This window comes from Hevea brasiliensis, chromosome 1 (assembly GCF_030052815.1).
Source record: "Hevea brasiliensis isolate MT/VB/25A 57/8 chromosome 1, ASM3005281v1, whole genome shotgun sequence".
Lineage (NCBI taxonomy): Eukaryota > Viridiplantae > Streptophyta > Magnoliopsida > Malpighiales > Euphorbiaceae > Hevea > Hevea brasiliensis.
In genome coordinates this window covers 116,505,895-116,530,139 of record NC_079493.1, presented here as the reverse complement: position 1 = coordinate 116,530,139, position 24,245 = coordinate 116,505,895, and positions in this window count along the sequence as shown.

Sequence of the window (24,245 nt, the reverse complement as noted above, 5' to 3'; positions counted from 1 at the left end):
AAGAACACTCATCTTTGGAGTAGTCCAAGAGGACCAGCTCCAACTCAAAAAAGGCAAGCTACTGGAATGTATGATCTTGATCCGTTCAACATGATTAATGCAAAGTTTGATGCACTTACAAATGTCTTGGCTAAGAAGATGGAAGATTTAAGTATGTTGGTTAGTTCATCATCATCATCTGGAAGTTCACAATAAGTGGCTTATGCAGAGGGAACTACCAGCTGTGGAGTAGATTATGGAGAACAAGCTGCATATGTTGGTAATTATGGAAACAAGTAAATGGGGAATTCTTACTCTCAAACTTATAATCCAAATTGGAGGAATCATCCCAACTTTTCATGGGGAAATCAGCAAAGTCAAGTTCCAAATCAGAATTTTCAACCACAACAGCAACAAGGAATTCCATATCAGCAAAATAGGCAACCATTGCCTAATTTTCAGCAGAAAACTATGAATCCTCCACCAAAACAGCAAGAATAAAGTTCCACCACAGAAGCTTTATTACAACAGATTCTTGCTAACCAAAATAAGCATGATGAGGAGATGAGAGAGATGAAAGCAAGGATGGAATAAATGCAAACACATAACAGAATGCTGGAAAATCAGATTGCACAACAAGCATCCTCCTCAGGTACCAAGTCTTTTGGAAAACTTCCAAGTCAACCAGAAAACCCAAGAGAGCAATGTCAAGCTATTACTTTAAGAAGTGGGAAAGTTGTAAATGATGAGAAGAGTGAAAATAGTGAGAAGAGAGAAAATGAGAAAGAAACTGATGAGAGTGAAAAACAAGAAAGTGAAAGACAAGAGAGTGCAAAAAAATGTAAAGAGGAAATTGAAGAGAAGGAAGAGAAGTATATACCTCCTGAGCCCTACAAGCCACAACTTCCCTTTCCACAAAGATTTCACAAAGCCAAGCTTGATAAGCAATTTGGAAAGTTTTTAGAGGTTTTGAAGAAGCTTTATATAAATGTGCCGTTTGTTGATGCTCTTTCACAAATGCCCTCTTATGCAAAATTCTTGAAAGAAATTCTCTCAAACAAGAGGAAACTTGAAGATCATGAAACTGTAGCTTTGACAGAAGAATGTAGTGCTATCCTCCAAAGGAAACTTCCTCCAAAGCTCAAGGATCCAGGGAGTTTTTCAATTCCATGCCATATTGGGGAATCATGTTCTACAAAAGCTTTATGTGATTTAGGGGCTAGTGTTAGCCTTATGCCCCTTTCCATTTATGAGAAGCTCAATATGGGAGATCTTAAACAAACCCACATTTCTCTTCAGTTAGCTGACAGATCAATCAAGTATCCTAAAGGGATTTTGGAGAATGTGCCTCTGAAGGTTGGAAAGTTCTATATATCTGTTGACTTTGTCATCCTGGACATGGAGGAGGATTCTAATATTCCAATTATCTTGGGAAGACCCTTTCTAGCTACAGCAGGAGCATTGATTGATGTTAAGGGAGAAAAATTGACTCTTAGAGTTGGTGAAGAGCAATTGGTTTTCAATATTAACAACACTATGAAGAAGCATCATTCTGAAGCTGATACTTGCTTGAGAGTTGATATTATTGATGAGCTGGTTGAAGAACACTTCAGAAAGAAATATCCAGAAGATCCACTTGAAAATTGTTTGGTTCATGGAGGAGGCATAGACTATGACAACCCTCATGTGGCTGCATATGCTCAACATTTAGAGGGAAGTCCACCATTCATTTCTGCTCCAGTTTTTCAACTCACACAAAAGGAAAAAGCAGAATCTAAGCAACCATCATTCAAGGAAGAAGATGCACCTAAGGTAGAACTTAAGCAACTTCCTTCTCAGCTCAGGTATGAATTTCTTGGCACCAATAACACTTATCCAGTAATTGTAAATGCAAACTTGAGTACCTTAGAGGCTGATAAGTTGTTAAGAGTGTTGAGGCAATTTAGGAAAGTTTTAGGGTATACCATAGATGACATTAAGGGAATAAGCCCACACTTTTGCATGCAGTAATCAGCTTGGAAGAAAATTGTAAGCCATCTATTGAACATCGAGGAGGTTGAACCCAAATATGAAAGAAGTTGTTAAAAAGAAATTTTGAAGTTGCTTGATGCAGGATCATATATCCCATCTCGCATAAAGATTTGGGTGAGCCCAAGACATGTTGTCCCAAAAAGGGTGGAATGACAGTGGTCAAAAATGAAAATAATGAATTAATTCCCACCGCACGTGACTAGTTGGCGAATGTGCATAGATTACGTAAAATTAAATGTTGCCACTAGAAAAGATCATTTTCCACTTCCCTTCATTGATCGGGATGTTAGAAAGACTGCTAGGCATTCTTACTTTTGCTATTTAGATGGATATTCGGGTTTTTTCAAATCCCTATCCATCCAAATGATCAAGAAAAACCACTTTACTTGTCCATATGGAACCTTTGCTTATAGGAGGATGCCATTTGGGTTGTGTAATACACCACCACTTTTCAAAGGTGCATGATGGCAATCTTCTCGATTTCATTGAAGACATAATGGAGGTTTTTATGGACGATTTTTCTGCTTATGGATCTTCATTTGACATATGCTTGGCTAACCTTTCTAAAGTTTTGCAATGATGTGCGACATCGACCTTGTGTTAAATGGGAAAAGTGTCATTTCATGGTTCAGGAAGGGATAGTGCTTGGACATTTGGTATCTAACAGAGGAATAGAGGTTGATAAAGCCAAGGTTGAAGTGATAGAGAAGATGGCTCCTCCTACCAATGTCAAGGGAATTCGAAGTTTTCTAGGACATGCCGGGTTCTACAGACGCTTTATCAAGGATTTTTCTAAAATAGCCAAACCTTTGTCTAATTTGTTAAGTCATGACATACCATTTGTATTTGACCAAGAGTGTTTGGATGCCTTTTGCAGGTTGAAGCAAGTTTTATCATCGCACCAATCATGCAACCACCGATTGGAGCCTACCTTTGAAATTATGTGTGATGCTAGCAACTATGCAATTGGAGCTGTTCTTGGTCAAAGAAAGGACAAAAAGGCTTATGCTATTTATTATGCTAGTAGAACACTGGATGAGGCTCAAACAAATTATGCAACAACTGAAAAGAAATTTTTAGCAATTGTCTTTCCATTGGAAAAGTTCAGACCTTACATTATTGACTCAAAGGTGGTTATATTTTCAGATCATGCAGCCATCAGGTATTTGCTCCGTAAAAAGGAGGCTAAACCTAGGCTCATTAGGTGGATTCTAATGCTACAAGAGTTTGACTTAGAGATTAGAGATAAGAAGGGAGCTGAAAATGTAGTTGCTGATAATCTTAGTAGGTTGAAATTGGATGATGAAGAATTGGATGAAATCCCTATTGATGAGTTTTTCTTGGATGAACAACTTTTCTCTCTTATTGCTAAACTACCTTGGTATGCAGACTTTGTGAATTATCTATCTTGTGGAGTTTTACCTCTAGGAATGACATGGCAACAAAAAAAGTTTTTGCATGAGGTGAAGTTTTATAGATGGGATGATCCTTTACTCTTTAGGAGATGCTGTGATGGTTTAATAAGGAGATGTATTCCTGATGATGAGACACAGAGTATTATGCATCATTGCCATGCTTCTGATTATGGAGGACATTTTGGAATCTCCAAAACAGCTAGTAAAATTTTGCAAGCTGGTTTCTTTTGGCCAAATCTTTTTAAGGATGTGAGGAAATTTGTGTTGGAATGTGACAAATGTCAAAAGAGTGGAAATTTGTCAAAAAGAGATCAAATGCCCCTAAATGATATTCTTGAAGTGGAATTATTTGATGTTTGGGGAATATATTTTATGGGGCCATTTCCTCCTTCATTTGGTAATAGATACATCTTAGTTGGAGTTGACTATGTGTCAAAGTGGGTGGAAGCTATTGCAACTCCAACTAATGATGCTAGAGTGGTAGTGAAATTCCTGAAGAAATTTGTCTTGAGTCGATGTGGAGCTCCTAGGGTCAGAATTAGTGATGGGGTTCCCATTTTTGCAATAAGCAATTTGAGAGCTTAATGAGGAAGTATGATGTAGTGCACAAGATAGCTACCCCATACCACCTCAAACTTCAGACAAGTTGAAATTTCTAACAGAGAGCTCAAACATATCTTGAGAAAACAAAGGAACAATTCTCGGAAAGATTGGTATATCAAACTAGATGATGCTTTATGGGCATATAGGACTGCTTACAAAACCCCTATAAGAACTACTCCCTTTAGGTTGGTGTATGGTAAGTCTTGTCATTTACCTATGGAGCTAGAACATAGAGCATATTGGGCCATTCAGACCTTGAATTTTGATCTTAAGCAAGCTGGTGAGAAAAGGCTATTGCAACTTAATGAGCTTGAAGAATTGAGGATGGATGCTTATGAAAGTGCCCGTATTTACAAAGAAAGAACCAAAGTTTGGCATGATAAGCATCTTAGGAAAGAGGAATTCAAAGAGGGTGATTTAGTTTTATTGTTCAACTCAAGATTGAAATTGTTCCCTAGAAAACTTAAGTCAAGGTGGACTGGTCCATATAGAGTTTCTAAGGTTTTCCCTTATGGAGCAATTGAAATTTGGAGTGAAAAATCTGGGAATTTTAAGGTCAATGGGCATAGATTGAAACATTACATAACCGAGACCCAATAAAAGGAGCAAGCTGTTACAAGCTCTCCAATCCTCACCTCTTTTCAGGAAATACATGAAAAGTCCAAATTAAGGACTATAAATTAGCCCTCTTGGGAGGCATCCCAAGTCCTTTTATTTTGCTTTTGCTGATTTACTTTCATTTTCATTGCTTTTGTTTTTATCTTGAATCTCCCCAAATTCAATTTTTGACATTGTTGAATCTTGTCCCTTGTAGATGTATTTCAATGGAGGAAGGTTGGTGAACTGCTGGGGAGTGATTCTTAACTTGAAAATTTTGTCCTTCAAACTCTCCCAAAAACTTATTGGTTTTTGCTGCATAACTGCATGTGAGCCGCTATCCGTTTATGCAGAGGAAAATGAAATTCGCAAAGAAAGAGGGTGTCTGCAGCAGATGGCTTATGTTCTTGATGATGTTCTTGGTGAGGTTGGGTGTGTAACTTTTAAGTATATGTGCTTTTAATGTTAATATGGTGGTAAGTGAGTCATTTTTGCAGTTATGAGCTTATTTGGGATGTGAGATTTAAGGTGGAAATTGTAACACCCCAAATTTTATTATTTATGAGTATTTTTGGTATTTTAATTTTATTTGAATTTTAGGAATTTTTTTGAGATTTTTCGGATTTTAAAAATCGGTTCGATTTTCCAAAATATAAACTTTGATGATTTTAAAATTAATTTAAAGACCATGTGGCAAAACTAAAAATATATTTGAGTCTACGATTTTTCTCGAAGTTTTGAAATTTTTTCTAATTTTGGACCTCGCTTTGGCCCGGCGCAGTAAAATTCAAAATTTTGTATTTCGATCGAATCGCCGAATCGAATCGACGGATCGGACCGGCCGAATCGAACCGCTCCCTTTCCTTTTTCTTTTCCGCTGCCGCCCTCTCTTTTCTCTTTCTTTTCTCTCTCCTCCCTCCTGCTGCCGCTCCGCTCCGCCACCCGCCGATCCGCCACCGATTGACCGGTCTTGTGTCTAAAATCATCTACTCGCGAGAGCTTTCCATAGACACTAAGAACGCCAAATCCATCGAGCGGCTTGTCCGATTTTTGCTCGAAGATTTTAGCCCATTTCGACTTTTGGGCTAGATTTCTAAAATCGTGAATCCCACGAGGAAACCGAGGCCACCAAAGACGCCCATTCGCCGAGAGCTTCGCAACGACATAAATTTCGAATTTTTCCGACACCGCTTTTCTGGGTCCCACGGAACTTCGCAGTTGTAATTTCGAGTATTAAATGAGCTTAGAAAATTCTGAAAAATTTATGTGCTAACCCGTGTTATGGGCTTCGTAGGTATCATCGATTCACTAAATTCGACGCTTGACCGGTTCAAATTTCGCCGCATGCACCGCGGACCGAAAAGTCTCCGAATTGGGCCGAGGTTTTGGCTAGCCCCATTGTCGATGTCCCGAGCGCCCCCAAGCTCGGAATCGCAAAGGTAAACCCAACCTAGTTTTTACGTAATTTTCTAGTGCTTAAATAGGATTAAAAATCCATAAAATATTCGTGGTAGCTTAGAAAATTACGATTCTTTTGCAATAGCTTAGTAATATTGCTAAGGACCGCGGCAAAGTTTTATAATTTTTAGAGCTTGTTTGGGCGCTTTTTGCAAAAATGATCAATAATAAAGACTAAATTGAAATTTTGCGATTGTGATGGATGATTGATTTGATGGGCCCGTGAGGGGTCTGTGTGATATGATTGAACCGTTGATGTATGGATTGTGAGTATAGAAGTGCTTTAGCCCTTTTGCAGTTGGGTAGGTCCTAGGTATAGGGAGACTCGCCGGATTTTCGCACGACTTAGGACGAATTGGTCTTTTTCTTTATTTGTATTGAGTCGATTGTATTAAATAAATGTAATATGATTGTCGTGAGTCAGATGCCTTTCTTCCTCCGCCACCGCCACAAGAATTTGTCGCCAAGTCGTGAGTAAAATATTAATTTTAATTGTAATTTCGATATTATTATATGTTCAAGATGCCCATGCATCACTTATATGCATATATTTATTTAGTTAAACTCTAGGCACGATTTATGTTGCATTCATAATCATAATATGCCATGGATGTTGTTGTGGTAATTTGGAGCAAGCAGCGTGCGTTGGCGTGCGGTGATGTGGTGTGGACTATGGATAGGATGGGGTAGTCACGCTTGAGTAATTCATTGGGACCCGCCTTCGAGGGGTAGTCACGCTGAGTAATTCAGACCCTCGATTTGGTTATTAAGTGGAAGTCCGAGCTTGAGTAATTACCGCACCTGTTGGATTTAAGAGAGTCAGATAGGGATCACTCCCATATGTTATAATTGATACTACAGGTGTGTGAGTGCTCCAAATTACCTTTTTGATGTTATGATGTGAAAATGTTGTTTATGTTGCATTTCACTCTACAGGGTGCATTAGTTCAGATAGTTATAGAGATTATAGTTAAGATTGATATTTTACTCTCTGAGTCGAACGCCACTCCTGCTCAAAAATTTTACAGCCACAGAGGATATTTTGTTCGGGTTAACTCGCTTTACCTCGCAGTTGTTTATCAATATTGTGTAATTTTAATTACTCCTAGAATTTCCGCATGTGTTAGCAAAGAATTATTTGAAATTGGTCTGTAATATTATATTCATGTTGGACTGTAAAATTAATATTTTAAGTCTGTTTGATGGATTGGATGAGGGAGCTGAGCTCCCATTTATTATTATGTTGATGAGTATGTGGAGGGTGAGCTGAGCTCACAAATGGATTGATTATAGTGTTTACAGGTCGGGTGAGTCGAAAACTCCCGTTGGAAAGTCCATTTTATGGCTGACTCATCCGCTTGTTTTCTGATATTGGGCCCAAATGGGCCTTAGAGTTGGGTTAATGAATAGTTAAGGCTTACTACGCCTCGGGGCTTTAGGTCGCCTGTGTCCTAGTGGTCCGGCCCATAGGTTGGGTCGTGACAAATGTGGTATCGAGCTTAGGCTCCATTCTTAGGGAATGTTGTCTAAAGTGTTGGAAAAAGTCTAATAGGAGTCACATGCGAAAAATAGGGTCCATATTCGCCTTGCATTGTCGCCTTTGCTTCTAGTTTCGCTTCATATATTGTGTGTAAATATGAGTCTATAGAGTCGCAATGTGCGCTTTGAATTTTGTGGGCTAATGCTATCAATTTCAGAAAATGCGTAGAAGGTGAGAGCCGCCATCGCACTGAGCTGATGTGCTGACGAGGTGTCAAGACAGATGAGGCGCCGCCAGGAGGCGGGTAGGAGGCCTAGAGTCGCCAAGTAGAAGAGCAGCTACCCACGTCAGAATGGAACAGCTTTTCATGGCACAGGTCCCATGGACCCCATGGCGCCTACTCTAGCCGGTCTCAGAGAACCATCGACATGATGGCGCAAAGATATGGTCCACCCTCCACAAAGCAGCAGCCCACCGCACCAAGAGGGGAACCTTACAAACAGATCATAAATTTTAAGAAGTTGGTGCCCGTACCTATGATGTGTCGACGATGCATATCGATTTTTGGATTCTCCGCAGATAACAGAAATGTATTGGACTCGATAGAAGATTGATAGAATGTATGCAAGATGTCATGGGGCCCATGCCTGACAATGGATGAATGACTACGATACCTGATGGAGGGTTTGACATGGGCTCTTGTGAAACTTTTATCAATCGGTTTGAGCGTAAAGCTTCAGAGATCGTAAAGGCCTTTGAGGCCTTAAGACAATGGCAGTGTCAGAGATGAATATGCTACTGCACTTCGAATTGAGCAGATATGCCCCTACAAAGAGCTACATAAACTATGAAGGTGAAGAGGTTCCTAAAGGGGCTTGACAGAGGTATGCGAACTGCCATGATGTCGGATCACTTTGATGTGGTGGTTGATCGAGCTGCATGCATTGAGATTAGCTATCGTGCATGACAAACAAAGAGCAAAGAAAACAGAGCAGAGGGTTCTCGTGTGTCCTTCCATGGGTACTCCTGATGCTGGTGGCTGTGGTAATTACAGAGGAAAGGGTAGGAGCAAGAGAAGTGGTTTGCATACGCACCACGAGGATCTGCACTGTGGTACGGATCCAAAGAAGGGTCACAGCCTGGGTACAGCAGCCTGGTCCTGTTCAGATCCTCCTTGGCACCTTGTGCAGTGTGGAAGAGGACATTCAGACCTTGTTTGATGGGATTAGGAGTATGCTTGTGTGTGGCCAACCGGTCACTTTGCTAGAGAATGCCCCATGTTCAATGAGCCACGATGGGGTCACAGGTTCTGCGAATGTTCCTCGGCTTGTATCCGGTGCTTCCAACATGGCAAAGGCAATCCATACAACAGGCCGAGGACAAGGGGGACGTGGATTTGGAGGCGATCAGAGGTAGAAGTCGTGACGGTTCTCGCCACTCGTAGGGGTCAAGCTCGGGTTTTCACCCGACCCACCGTGATGCTCAAGCTTCAAATGCGCCAGGCGGTATTCTTCCTGTCCGTCTTATGAGGCTCGTGTTTTGATAGATCCGGTGCTACGCACTCATTTGTCTCCCCGTGTTTGCCATGAGGTTGGGTAGAAACCCCACAACTTTAGAGTGCCCTTTGTCAAGAGCTACCCCACTTAGTGACAACATAGATGTAGACATGGTATTTCCGGTAGCCCAGCTGGTAGTGGATGGAAAGATCCTCCCAAAGGACTTGGTTCCTTTACCAAGAATGGATTTCATGTAATCCGGGATGGATTGGTTGGCAACTCACTATGCCACCTTAGACCGCAGGAACAAAAGGTGTATTTCCACATACCGTGTGGAAGAGTTTAGTTTTGATGGTGACAGAGCGTGGCTCCATATAATTTGGTGTCGCAATTAGTGCTAGAAAAATGTTGAGGCGTGGATGCCAAGGGTATTTGGCATTGGTGAGAGATACATCCGTAGAAGGTGTCGCATGGAAAATGTTCTGTTGTCGAGAATTTATGGATGTCTTCCTGCAGGAGCTTCCAGGTTGCCACGAGGAAGGGAAATAGAGTTTTGCATCGATGTTGTGCCGGTACAAACCCCATATCGATGCCACCTTACAGATGGCACCAGCAGATTGAAAGAGTTGAAGGAGCAACTACAAGAGCTTTTGGACAAGGGTTTCATACGTCCGAGCACTTCACCCGGGTGCTCTGCTTTATTTGTGAGAAAGAAGGATGGGTCATTGAGGTTGTGTATCGACTACGCATACCGAACAAGGTGATCGTGAAGAACAAGTATCCACTTCCTGATCGATGATTTGTTTGATCACCCAAGGGGCTAGATTCTTTTCCAAGATAGACTCGCGATCAAAGTTACCATCGCTTGAGAATCAGAATGAGGACGGTCCAAAACGGCTTCGTGACAAGATATGGTCATTATGAGTTCTTGGTGATGTCTTTTGACTCACTAATGCACCAAAGAATTTCATGGACTTGATGAACAGGTGTTTAAGCCATTTTGGACCGCTTTGTCATCGTGATTCATAGATGACATTCTCGTATACTCTCTGACCGAGGAAGAACACGCGGTGGCACTTGAGGATGGTGTTGCAGACGCTGAGGGAGCACCACTATATGCCAAATTTTCAAAATGTGAATTTTGGCTAGAAAGCATCTCATTCTTGGGACACGTGGTTTCAAGTGACGGTATTCAAGTGGATCCCAAGAAAATTGAAGTCAGAATCGATTGGCTTAGGCCTACAATACCACCGAGGTGCTAAGTTTTCTGGTTTAGCTGGCTACTACAAAGCGCTTTGTACAAGATTTCTCCAGATAGTGGCTCCCTAACTAAGTTGACCAGAAGAATGTTCCATTCATTTGGACAGATGACCGTGAGGTGAGTTTCCGTGCTTAAGGAGTGTCTAACCACCGCCTCGTGTTGACACTACCGTGAGTGGTGAAGGATACACTGTATTGTGACGCCTCGAGTTGGCCTAGGGTGTGTTTTGATGCAGAATGGAAGGGTAGTGGCTTATGCTTCAAGGCACCAAGAGGCATGAGCAGTAACTACCCCACCCATGATTTGGAAATGGCTACGTAATCTTTGCACTAAAGATTTGGAGACACTATCTGTATGGTGAAGTGTGCAGATATACACCACCACAAAAGTTTGAAGTACATCTTCCAGCAGAGGGATTTAAACTTAAGACAGAGGAGATGGATGGAGCTTCAAAGACTATGATTGCACCATCCAGCACTCACCCCGGGAAGGCCAATGTTGTGGCGTATGCTCGAGCGGTAAAATCTTCCGCGCTTTGGCACATTTCAAGAGAGAAGAGACCGTTGATTCGGGAGGTACATGAGTTGATGGATCAAGGTTTAATCCTAGATCCGCTGATGAGGGGTATTGCTGGCTCACTTTTCAATGAGGCCGCACTTGAGGGACAGAGTTAGAGTTTCCCAAACACAGACCAACAATTGATGAAGATCATAGAAAGAGTACAAAGAAGGCGAAGGTGGTGAGTTTGGATTTGCCAATGATGGCGCCCTAGTGCAAGGTTCTAGGATATGTGTGCCCGATGTGGACAATCTCGTAAATGAAATCATGCAAGAGGCACACTACACACTTTACAGGTCCATCCAGTTCCACCAAGATGTACCATGATGTGAAAGATAGCTATTGGTGGAATGGCATGAAGAGAGACATCGCAGACTTTGTGTCCAAGTGCTTGACTTGTCGAAGGTGAAGTTTGAACACGAGACCGCAGTGAAGCTGCAAGAGCTCCCTATCCCGTAATGGAAGTGGGAAATGATTACTATGGATTTTGTGGATCAAGGTTGCCTCGCATCACGCGAGGATATGACTCGATATGGGTAATTGTAGACCGCTTGACCAAATCACCACTTCTTACCAGAAGACTACATACTCGGGCACAAGATGCCCGGCCTACATTCGAGAAATAGTCGATTGCATGGAGTTCCGCCCATAATATCTAACAGAGGGCCCCTACCACTTCTCGGTTTTGGAGAAAGTTGCAGGAGGCACTTGGCACACAGCTGAACTTCAAGATGCCTTCCACCCTCGCATGCATCGGACAAATTGAAGGACAATCCAAACATCGAAGACATGCTTCGCATGAGTGTCTTGGATTTTGGAGGTCAATGGGATGAGCAATAGCCTTGGTGGAGTTTGCCTACAACAACGCTTATCACTCCAAAGATAGGGATGGCACCCTATGAGGCACTATATGGAAGAAAGTGTAGGTCTCTCCGTGTTGGACTAAATGGGGAAGCGAAGGTGCATGATGTAGACCTAGTGCAAGACACTTCAGAGGTAGTTCCTTTAATCGTGAACGATCGAGGACAATTTTCAAAGAGATGTAAGAGTTATGCACCCTGCACGGAGGGATGTGGAGTTTGCAAAGGCGACTATGTATTCCTCAAAGTATCTCCAATTAAGGGAGTCATGAGATACTGAAAGAAGGGCAAGTTGGCACCTCTGATATCTGACCTTTGAGGTTACCGATAGAGTTGGAGCCGTTGCTCACCGGCTGGAGCTACCACCCAACCTTTCTCACGCTCATCCGTGTTTCACATCTCCATGCTCAGAAATACATTCCCGATCCTTCTCATGTAATCGGTTCTGATGTGATAGAGCTAAAGGAGAATTTGACATTTGAGGAGCAACTCAGAGCCATAGTGGACTACCAAGTAAGACACCTAAGATCCAAACAGATCCCTATGGTTAAGGTTTTGTGGAGGAGTCACTGGAAGAGTGCACTGGGAGTCGAGCGGACATGCGAGCAAGTACCTTACTTGTTCAATGTATAATCATGTACTTTATTCTCGCTTGTGTAAAAATTCGAGGACGAATTTTCTGTAAGGAGGGAAGAATGTAACACCCCTAATTTTTTTTTATTTATGAGTTTTTTTGGTATTTTAATTTTATTTGAATTTTAGGTATTTTTTGAGATTTTTCGATTTTAAAAATCGTTCGATTTTCAAAATATAAACTTTGATGATTTTTAAAAATTAATTTAAAGACCACGTGGCAAAACTAAAAATATATTTGGAGTCTACGATTTTTCGAAGTTTTCGAAATTTTTCTAATTTTTGACCTCGCTTTGGCCCCGAGGCGCAGTAAAAATTCAAAATTTTGTATTTCAATCGAACCTACCGACCGAATCGACCGGATCGGACCGGTCGAATCGAACCGCTCCCTTTCCTTTTTCTTTTCTCGCTGCCGTCCCTCTCTTTTCTCTTTCTTTTCTCTCTCCTCCTCTCCCGCTGCCGCTCCGCTCGGCCAAATTGCCGATCCGCCACCGATTGGACCGGTCTTGTGTCTAAAATCATCTACTCGCGAGAGCTTTCCATAGACACCAAGAACGCCAAATCCATCGAGCGGTTTGTCCGATTTTTGCTCGAAGATTTTAGCCCATTTCACTTTTGGGCTAGATTTCTCAAAATCGTGAATCCCACGAGGAAACCGAGGCCACCAAAGACGCCCATTCGCCGAGCTTCGCAACGACATAAATTTCGAATTTTTCCGACACCGCTTTTTGGGTCCCACGGAACTGTGAGTGTAATTTCGAGCATTAAATGAGCTTAGAAAATTCAAAATTTATGTGCTAACCCCGTGTTATGGGCTTCGTAGGTATCCTCGATTCACTAAATTCGACGCTTGACCGTCCGCAAATTTCGCCGCATGCACTCCATGACCGAAAAGTCTCCGAATTGGTGAGGTTTTGGCTAGCCCCATTGTCGACGCCCCGAGCGGCCCCAAGTCTGAATCGCAAAGGTAAACCCGAACCTAGTTTTTAAGTAATTTTCTAGTGCTTAAATAGGATTAAAAATCCATAAAATATTCGTGGTAGCTTAGAAAATTACGATTCTTTTTGCAATAGATTAGTAATATTGCTAAGGACCGCGGGGCAAAGTTTTATAATTTTTAGAGCTTGTTTGGGCAATTTTTGCAAAAATGATCAATAATAAGGACTAAATTGAAATTTTATGACAGATGGATGATTGATTTGATGGGCCTGTGAGGGTGTGATATGATTGAACTGTTGATGTATGGATTGTGAGTATAGAAGTGCTTTTAGCCCTTTGCAAAGTTGGGTAGGTCCTAGGTATAGGGAGACTCACGATTTTCGCACGACTTAGGACGAATTGGTCTTTTTCTTTATTTGTATTGAGTCGATTGTATTAAATAAATGTAATATGATTGTCGTGAGCTGATAGCCTTCTTCCTCCGCCCACCGCCCACAGAATTTGTCGTCAAGTCTGAGTAAAATATTAATTTTAATTGTAATTTCGATATTATTATATGTTCAAAGATGCCCATGCATCACTTATATGCATATATTTATTTAGTTAAACTCTAGGCACGATTTATGTTGCATTCATAATCATAATATGCCATGGATGTTGTTGTGGTAATTTGGAGCAGCAGCGTGCGGCGTTGGCGTGCGGTGATGTGGTGTGGACTATGGATAGGACGGGTAGTCACGCTTGAGTAATTGGGACCTGCTCTTCGAGGGGTAGTCACGCTTGAGTAATTCTGGGACCTCGATTTGGTTATTAAGTGGAAGTCCGAGCTTGAGTAATTACCGCACTGTGTTGATTTAAGAGAGTCAGATAGGATCACCCCATATGTTATGATTGATACTACAGGTGTGTGAGTGCTCCAAATTACCTTTTGATGTTATGATGTGAAAATGTTGTTTATGTTGCATTTCACTCTACAGGTGCATTAGTTAAGATAGTAATAGAGATTATAGTTAAGATTGATATTTTACTATCTGAGTCGAACGCCACTCCTGCTCAAAAATTTTTACAGCCACAGGAGGATATTTTGTTCGGTTAACTCGCTTTTTACCTCGCAGTTGTTTATCAATATTGTGTAATTTTAATTACTCCTAGAATTTCCGCATGTGTTAGCAAGAATTATTTGAAATTGGTCCGTAATATTATATTCATGTTGGACCAGAAACTTAATATTTTAAGTCCGCTTGATGGATTGGATGAGGAGCCGAGCTCCCATTTATTATTATGTTGATGAGTATGTGGAGGGTGAGCCGAGCTCCCAATGGATTGTTTATTGTGTTTACAGTCGGGTGAGTCGAAACTCCCGCTGGAAAGTCCATTTTATGGCCGACTCGTCCGCTTGTTTTCTTGATATTGGGCCACAATGTGCCTTAGAGTTGGGTTAATGAATAGTTAAGGCTTACTACGGGCCTCGGGGGCTTTAGGCTGGCCCAGGTCCTAGTGCCGGTCCGGCCCATAGGTTGGGTCGTGACAGAAATGCTGCATTTTTCTTGGCATGACTTGGGGAGTTCATCATTTGTAAATAAATGCAACTTTATGCAGATTTTATTGAGTTTTAATGTGCCAAATGTTGATTTGCAGAATTTGAGTCAAAATGGCATGGGTCACATATACCTTTTATGCAGGATTCACTTTTACAAGCATGTGTGATGAAATTTTGATTGATTTTGTATATATTGATGTGTTTTTGGTGAAAATTTCTCATGATTTATGCTTAATAGAATTATATTTCTTCATTCTAGGGTATTTTTCACACTTGCAAATCATTTTCCATTGCAATCTCAATCTTGTTGAATTGTGCATAAGCAACTGCATAGCATTGCAATCCCTCCATAACCACAATTCTTGCTATTTTCACCTCTGTTGCAAACTGCATAAGATAGTGCATAGCTTATGCAACTCTGCATAGCCACAATTTTGTCAAATTTCATACCTACCGAGACTTGCATAAGCGTGTGCATGACTTATGCACATTTGCATGACTTCAAACCCTGCATTTTCTCTCTCTGCCGAAGTCTGCATAAGGAGGGTGCATGACTTATGCACTTCCGCATAACCAGAAACTCTGAAATCCAAAATCTGCCGAGAGGTGCATAAGCAGAGTGCATAGCTTATGCACAACTACATGACCACATTTTCCAAACACCAAAATCTGCCGAGACCTGCATAAGGAGGGTGCATGACTTATGCACTTCTGTATAACCGCAAACCCTGAAAATCAAAACCCACCGAAAAGTGCATAAGCAGAGTGCATAGCTTATGCACCTCTGCATGACCACTCTCCCTGAAAGTCAAAACTTGCCGAACAGTGCATAAGGACAGTGCATAACTTATGCACTTTTGCATGAGCTATTTCTCTGAAGTCCAAAACAAGTCGAAACATGCATAAGCAGGGTGCATAAGTTATGCACACCCATTAATCCCCTTATGCAGTCTTACACAACCAAATCCAAAAATTTTCTTCGACTCCCATTTTTCCCACCTCCCGACTTTTCTGTTCACTACCGTCCGTTCACTCCCATTTATTCCGGCATTACCTCTTTCCCTTCTTCTCCACGCTTATTTCCGCCGCCTTAACCCTAATTTCTCCCTTCATTTTTCATTTCTGCCCTCATCTCCTCCACCCTCACCATCGGGAACCATGGAGTCGCCTCCTCACTCTCCTCCAACTTCCCCTCTCGAGGTCTCGCCATTGTCAATGCGACCTCCTAACCCTAATTCCCCTCCACAAGCGACACCCCCACCACCCTCCACAGCCACGTATAAACGAAAAATCAGGTCGAAATCCACTAGGCCCATGTCCTCTGCACCTCCTCTCTCAACGCGCAAAGAACCACCCACCACCCCAAGGTCAGAGCCTCCACCCAAAAAGCCAAAGACTTCAGCCTCCACACCCTCTTCCAGCAAAAAGCAATTGTCAGCAACCTCACAGGTCTCAAAACTCCCTTGGTCCCTTTCTGATGCAACTCACAAAGCAATATTTAAACGACTTAAGGAAAGGAAGGTGCAACCCACTAGGTATATTTCTGTGGACTCTCTCCAGTCACTTGGTTTATTTGATAATGTGGTTGCCTATCTAGATGGTATGGGTTGGATGGAATTTGTGCACAAGCAAGAAATTGTTTACCCAAATTTTAGTTTTGGAATTTATTTCCTCATTCTCTGCCACCCTAAAATTGCATGATGTAGATTTTAAACCAACTATGAAATTTAGATGTTTGGGGCAAAATAGAGAGTTATCATTGGATCAATTTCATAGCATTCTTGGTTTTGCAATTGATGGGCTATTTAGAGTGCCATGTACAGTGGTAGAGGTAGCAAACAAGGGTATTTGGAATGTCGCCAATTTTGGAGAATTATCACAAACCAACCTCGACTTTTTCTCAAGTGCATCAAAAACCTCTCAAATACTTGACCCCGCACTTAGGTTTATTCATAGACGATTGCTAGCACTATTTTGGGCAGAGGCACTAGTTCTGTGTGCCATGGGGAAATCAATTATTCATGTTATGGTGTGCTTTTCACAAGGTCAAGGTTTCTCCGGTTATTTCTTTTGTGAGCATGTGTTGCATATTGCCACCAAATCCATAGGTGACATTGTCTTGGGTGGGCTCATAATAGTTATAGCTAAGCATTTTGGTTTTAACTCAAGAGCACCCAATACCAAAGACTTGTGGACACCTTATATTTTGATGTCGCACACCTATCCAAAACAGTGGTTCATTGCCACATTCTGACATTGCACAACCAGCAGCAGAAACTGAACCCATTGCACAACCAGAAGCCCAACCTGTCCAATCACCCCACAAAGACTTTATCAACCTACCCCACCCCTCAATGCACAGAGACCCCAGCAGCCGCTCGCCAAATTTCACCTCCTACAAATGAACCTCCTCATCCACAATCTCTCCGATTCAACACTAAAGCCTTATTCACCTATCTTGAAAGGCTTAGTGATGATATATACTTTGTGGATAGGAAGCTTGACACTGGTCTTAATACTCTCAAGGATCGTCATGATCACCTATTTGACCTTGTCATGGAAACCAGGGACAAGCAGAAAGAATTGAAGGAGATGATGAAGAAACTCATGATTTTTCTGGGAATGCCACCTCCACCTCCATCACCTCCTCCAGCACCATCATTTCGACAGCATCCAGATGCAACCAGCCCCTTAGCAACATCTATGGACAAGGGCAAAACAATAGAACTGGATTAGTTTTTGTTTTACTTTTGTTCAAACTTGTAGGACTTTTTCTTTGTACATATGTTCAAACAATTATAGTTTGTTTTGAATTCTGTTAGTTTATTTTGAATTACTTTGTTTTGAATTCTGTTTTTCTTACAGTTCTATTGGATGGCCATTACATTAGTTTTTCATTGATTTTCACTGCCTTTACTGCCCTTTTATGCATAATTGTCCATATATTGTATAATTTTTGCATGCTTCTACTGGTGGTTGCACATTTTTCCTTGCTAATCATCATGCAGCAGCTTTTGAATATACTGCACAGGCTGTGAATTCCCTTATGCAATTATTTTGCATAGCCTGTGCAGCCCTTTATGCCACTTATGCAGAACTGCACAGGCTGTAATCCCCTTATGCAAATGTCTTGCATAGCCTGTGCAGCCCTTATTGCCACTCATGCAAAACCGCACGGCTTATGCACCCTACTTATGCACTGCTCGATAAGATTTTATTCTCGCATAACCTGCGCCTTCTTATGCATTCCCATTATCTCTTGACTTCTCATCCGCTTCTATACTGTAACCTTTTCTTTTTGCTCTTAACATTTCACAATTCCTGGTAATTACTATTTGCTTTAAGTTTTGATAATGCATTGCTTGAGACATTGAGGACAATGTCCAATTTTGAGTTTGGGGGTGCACATTTTGATTTTTGTTTCATTTTTCACATTTTGAGTATAAGAGCATCTCATCCCATTCCATTTACATATACTGTAGATATTTTACATATACATTACTGTAGATGTTTTACATATACATCCATACATACATATACATTACACATTTACACACACACATTACACATCACTTAGAAATTGTACACATTTCACACAAATAGACTAGTTAATGCATTACTCATTTTTAGGAATCATGCATCATGCATTAAAATCTTTTGCCAAATCCCTTGAGTATTGAAAAGTTGCCCATGAGAGTGATTTGACTCACCCTTTAGTTGGGTTTGTGGATTGAAAGTTTCCTAAGAGGTGCAAGGTTTTAAAGTGCCTATCCCTTGCCTATATCTTCTTAGCCAAAAAGCCACCCAACTAGTCCTTTAGAGATTGGAGTGTTTAGAGGGAGTTATTGGATATAAGGTAGTTAAATGATGTCTCACCAATCCTAGAACAAATTTTCTAAACCTTTCAAGGCGAAATACCAGCTTGTACTTGAAAAGAGAGATGATTAGGCATTCTTTGATTTAAACCTTCTCATTTTAAGCCTTTGGCCCTTTTCCTAATTAAATTGACCCTTGCAAACCCCTTTGAGCATTTTTTCTCTAATTTTTCTTGAAATCCTTATTGTTACCTAGCCAATGAACCAAACACTCCAACCCTTTTCATGAGAATAATTATTTATAACATTAGGCACATATATATATATATAAAAAAATACAATAAAAGGGAGTAGAATTACTTGTCATCTTGTAAAAGTGCTAGTATATGTGCTTTTCACTAATGTCATTCAAAATGAAAGAAATCCACCCAAAGTATTAAAACAAATGAGCTTGGGGGTGGCAATTTTAGGGACAATCATCAAAAAGAAAATGCAAGATACAATTTAAAGTATCAAAATGTCCCTCCATTTTTATGTGTTTTGTAAACTATGCTAGCACTTGACAATCCCATTGTGTATTTCTCTCCCCTATATATAAAAAAAAAGAAAAAAATATAATAAAATAAGAAGTGTACCTTATGTTTCAAAAATTGAAAATATTCTCATGCCTTGAATCCTTTTTACCCATCTTTCTTCTTAGCCTCATTTTGAACCCCATGGCCCCATTACATCCCTAAAAAGACCTTTGATCTCTTGATAGTACTTGCTACATTAGTGGAGATAGGAGTAGGAGATTTGCCTATGGGATTGGAAAAATTACCTATTCATTCATTAATTCCATCATTCTATATAGAGACACTTTGCCTATTGATTGTCCTAGAATTCCTTTTGAGCATGACTCTCTCTTTTGATTGGTTGGTTTGGAGATTTTGAATGATAATTGACTTGATGGCTAAGCGGTGAAAGTTTGGGTAAGAATTAAATTCCTTGCATTTTGAAGGATGGGTATATGCATTGCTGGTATGGCTAAAGGGGTGTTAAGTTACTTTAATAGGTGATTTTCATAGCTTTTTGGATAAGGCAACCCCTAAAAAAATTTGCATCACATTTTAAGGTTTGCTTGAGGACAAGCAAAAGCTTGAGTTTGGGGGTATTTGATGCATACATTTTGCATAGTCATTTAGGTCTAATTTCATAGCCATTTTATTTTATTATTAGTTATTTTTAGCTAATTTCATTAGTTATTTAGTTAGTTTTTTATAATTGTCAATTTTGGATTAATTTATAATTTTTACTTTGTTTTGTAGGAAAAATGGTGTTTTTGAAGGACTGAAGAGAAATTTTGCCATTGAGGAGTGACTTCTACAGCCAAAGTGTCAAAAACAAGTTTTCAAGCTGAAATATGCATTGACCAAATTGTGCATAAGTTGCCGCATAAGCTATGCGGATCTGCATAAGGAGAAAAATCACATGCTCCAATACTCTAAATGTGCATAAGGAGACTGATAGCTTATGCACATTCACGCCTCCCTTATGCACTTTCACTAATTGTGCATAACCTATGCACCAAGTCATGCGCTGCATAAGTGAACCAGAAATCAGATAAGGGATCGCATGACTTATGCACCCACTTATGCAATTCCATAAAGAGTTCATTAATGAGTCAGAAGATTCCTCAGAAAATCTCTCCTCAAACACACCATTTTAGGGCTCCATGTCAGAAAATGCTATAAATAGTCCCATTTCCCATTTTAGAAGGGGGGGACAAAAAAAAGAGGAGCAAAAAAGGAAAGGAAGAAGAGAGAGGCAACAGCTGAAGAGTCACTTTTACCTTCCACACCATTTTCAACCAAGATTTGCAGATTTCTTTCTTTCCTTATATTTTTCCTACATTTCTAGTGTTTAGTTTCTTGTTCCTTAGCTTAGATTAAAGCTTTATTTCCATTTAAACTCAATATATCTTGTAAGCATTATGGATAGTGAGTAGTTTTATTTTGATTCTGGAGTAAGGGTTGTAATATTTGAGATATTTTGTGGATTTTGATTGGGTAATCCATATTTAGTGGTCTTAATGAGTTTTATTCATTTCTTGTGTGCTTAATGACATGCTTAGTGTAGGATCCCATTAAGTGATGTTCTTAATCCATGGTTGAGGCATCGAAAGGAGAAGGCCCTGCGATAGATAATCAAGAAATTGGACTTAATTAACTTAGACCTAGAAATAGGCTAAGGATTAAGAGGATTCACAGATTAATTAAAGAACTTAATGGGTTTTAATTAACTCTAAGTCCACGAAAGTAGGATTAGATTGATTAAGGCACTCTTTGTCCCACTCGAAAGGGTATTCAAAGGATTTAAGAATTAATTTCCTTAAAACCCGTAAGTTCTACGAGATTGGATAACCAATTTAAAATCCCAAAATAGCTTGAATATGAAATCCCAAACTCCTTAATCGCTTTTATCTTTGATAATTTTCAGTTGAATTTAATTGCTTGCCAATTTAAATCTTGCCATATTTGAACTTGCTTATTTCAATTTGATGCAATTTAGTTTAATTAATACATTGTTGGATAGATTATTAATTTTGCACAAATAGATTTAATTCTCCAATACCCATCAATTTATTGCTTTATATCTCAAGGATAGTTCAATTTAGTCAACTTTTTATATTAAAAATTCAATCATTAACACAACTCCTCGTGGGAACGATATCTTTCTATATTACTTGTAATCGATCTGCACTTGCAGCTTGGGCCACATCAATTAACAATAAGAATATAAATTATTTTAATGACAAATGCCTTTTTTTATTTAAATAGGATAAAAAGAAAATTGCCAGATTTCATATACCTCAAATGCAACCATTTGTATTCAATAATGTTAGGTAAAATTTTTAGTATAATTAATTTCGATTTAAATTTTATAATGTCAAAAATAACTTAGATATTACAAAATTAAAAGTCATTGATAATAATGATATTGTGATTAGAGAAGGGGTTATCAGATGACCACAAGTGTACTGGCCTCTAAAATTTTAAAAATTTTGAGGGTACACATGTAATTTATAATCCCCTTAATACTTCTGTAGTAGACCCAAATTTCTTTCCACCAAAATTCTAGCAGACAACTAAGTTTTTTTTTTTTTTTTTACATTTTATTCTCCTTCCCACAAGAATATCAAAGAAACAACTATCAAACCCAAAAGTAGGTATTCACAATTCTTAGTGATCATTTTTACTCAATGTATGTGAATTTTAGTAGAACTAAGTTCAATTAAGCCCCTTAATTTTTTTCTCAAACTCCAAATAAGCTAAATTTAAACATAATTTTGGTTCAAATAATTCAAAACTTTTCATTTAAGGCCATTTAACTCTAACATCTAACAGAAATCAGGCAAGTTACATACAAATCTAATAATAGAGAGTGAAATTTCCTCAAGGAGAAAGAAATATAATAATATTTGTACTTTGTCCCGTTTGACTTTGTGACAAATAAATATAATAAGAGGAAATATTGTTATATTTGTTCCAATGACAGTGGACTGATTTCCTGAAGGAGAAAGAAATATAATAATAGGACATTAGAATAGAGAGAAAAGAAGAAAATGGAAAAGAAAAAAGAAGCTAGAGGAGGTGATTTCTGATGTCTTTTAGCGTTGTGTATTTATTAGGTTTTAATTTCCTTACTAAAATAGAGAGAGAAAAAAGAATGTGAAAGGAAGTGTTAATTCCTTATTACACCTTAAATGGTTAGGCAAATCTATTATCTTATGTATCATTTATTTTAATATAAATTTATACAAGTCATTAAATTATTTTATATATCAAAATAATTAACCAATTTATTGTTATAATTCAACCTTATATTTACCTTTTTCATTTCCAATGCTCTAGCATGTGAATGTATCCCACTTTTTAACAACTTATTTGCAAATAAGCCACAAGTATTTTTCTTCTGATCATAATGTTTTAAAGGTTGTTACAAATAAGCCAAGATAATAATATAAGTTGTCAGTATGTAACTGATTTAAGTTGTAAACAATTTATGATTGATGTAGTATTTAACTGTTATTTTAATTTGATCTTATAATTATTTTCTAATTATATAAATTTTTGCTAAATTTTTTTTCTCTATTTTACGTATACTTGCATACAATTTTGTTTGAAAAAGTGTAACTTAAAATATATATATATATATTGAAAAATAAATAAATATACAGACTCCATAAATTTTTTAATCACTTATTATTATTATAATAAATCAAATTTAAACTTATTAATATTATCATTATTATGAATTATAATTTGTAAATTTTATTCAATATGTAAATATACAGTGGCCCGACTCTACTACTAGTTTGTTTCATTATCGTCTCCTTAATTTCAATTTGTATCATAAAATATTTAAACTTTAATTTGATATCATCTAAAATTCATCTAACTAAATTTCATTGAGTGCTACAACTAGAAATTGATCTAAACATGTCTAGATTGATTAAACATAATAAATAATAATTTAAGATTTGATATTTTCTAATTAAGGAAAAATTAAATGAAATAAAAGAATTATCAGAACATTTTAATCACAATTAGAGAGGCTGTTTTTTCACCGATGAAGAGAGATTTTTTTTTACAGATTTAATCTATCTATATAAATTAGACTATCCAACAGAGAGTTTTTAATTCATCCAACTGTGAACATAAAATAACTCAACATATCTCAATTTGGGGAGCTCAGCTCACCCTCACTATCCTCAATATAGTCAATCAAATAAATGGAGCTCACTCCTCATCCAAAGAGGTAACTCTCTCAATATTCACACATAATCATAATAAATTACAATAACATCAAAAGATTTAAATTATACAATTCCTGACAAAAGCAGAATATTAATAGTATATGTGGAGTTCTATATTTCAAATCAATAGAAAGAAATATACATATTTGCTGTTAATAGACCTACGAGAAAGAAAGCAAGTTAATCACAAAAATGTCCTCCTGTAACCTGAAAAAATAGGGTGAACAGGAGTGAGTGATCGACTCATAGAGTAAAATATTAATTTCAGATACAATTTCTGTAACTATCTAAGTCTAATGCATCTCCGAATATGAAATGCAACACATTTACATATTTCAAACAAATCAAATCATATTCACATAAAAGGTAATTTGGAGCACTCATACAATCGTGTGTCAAATCCATCCATACATATATGTATATATGGGAGCTGATCCCCAATGCAACTCTTTTAATTTTAATATCTGCCAACAAGATCAACTCGAGCCAAACTTTAGCGTAATAATCCAAATGTGGAGGCTCATGAGATCAACTCAAATCCGTACTCACCCCGACTTATCCATAAAAAGAATAGGGTCCCAGTGAGTCAAGCTCCAGTCGCGTCTACCCGTCCTATCCATATCTATAATCACATCACACCCACGCCAACACACACACACACACACACACACAGAGTTCCAAATTACCGTAAAGTAACATCCACAACAAATTCATCATATACATATGTAATACAAGGCGTACATAATAATTAACTACATACATATATTTATACGTAAATGGAT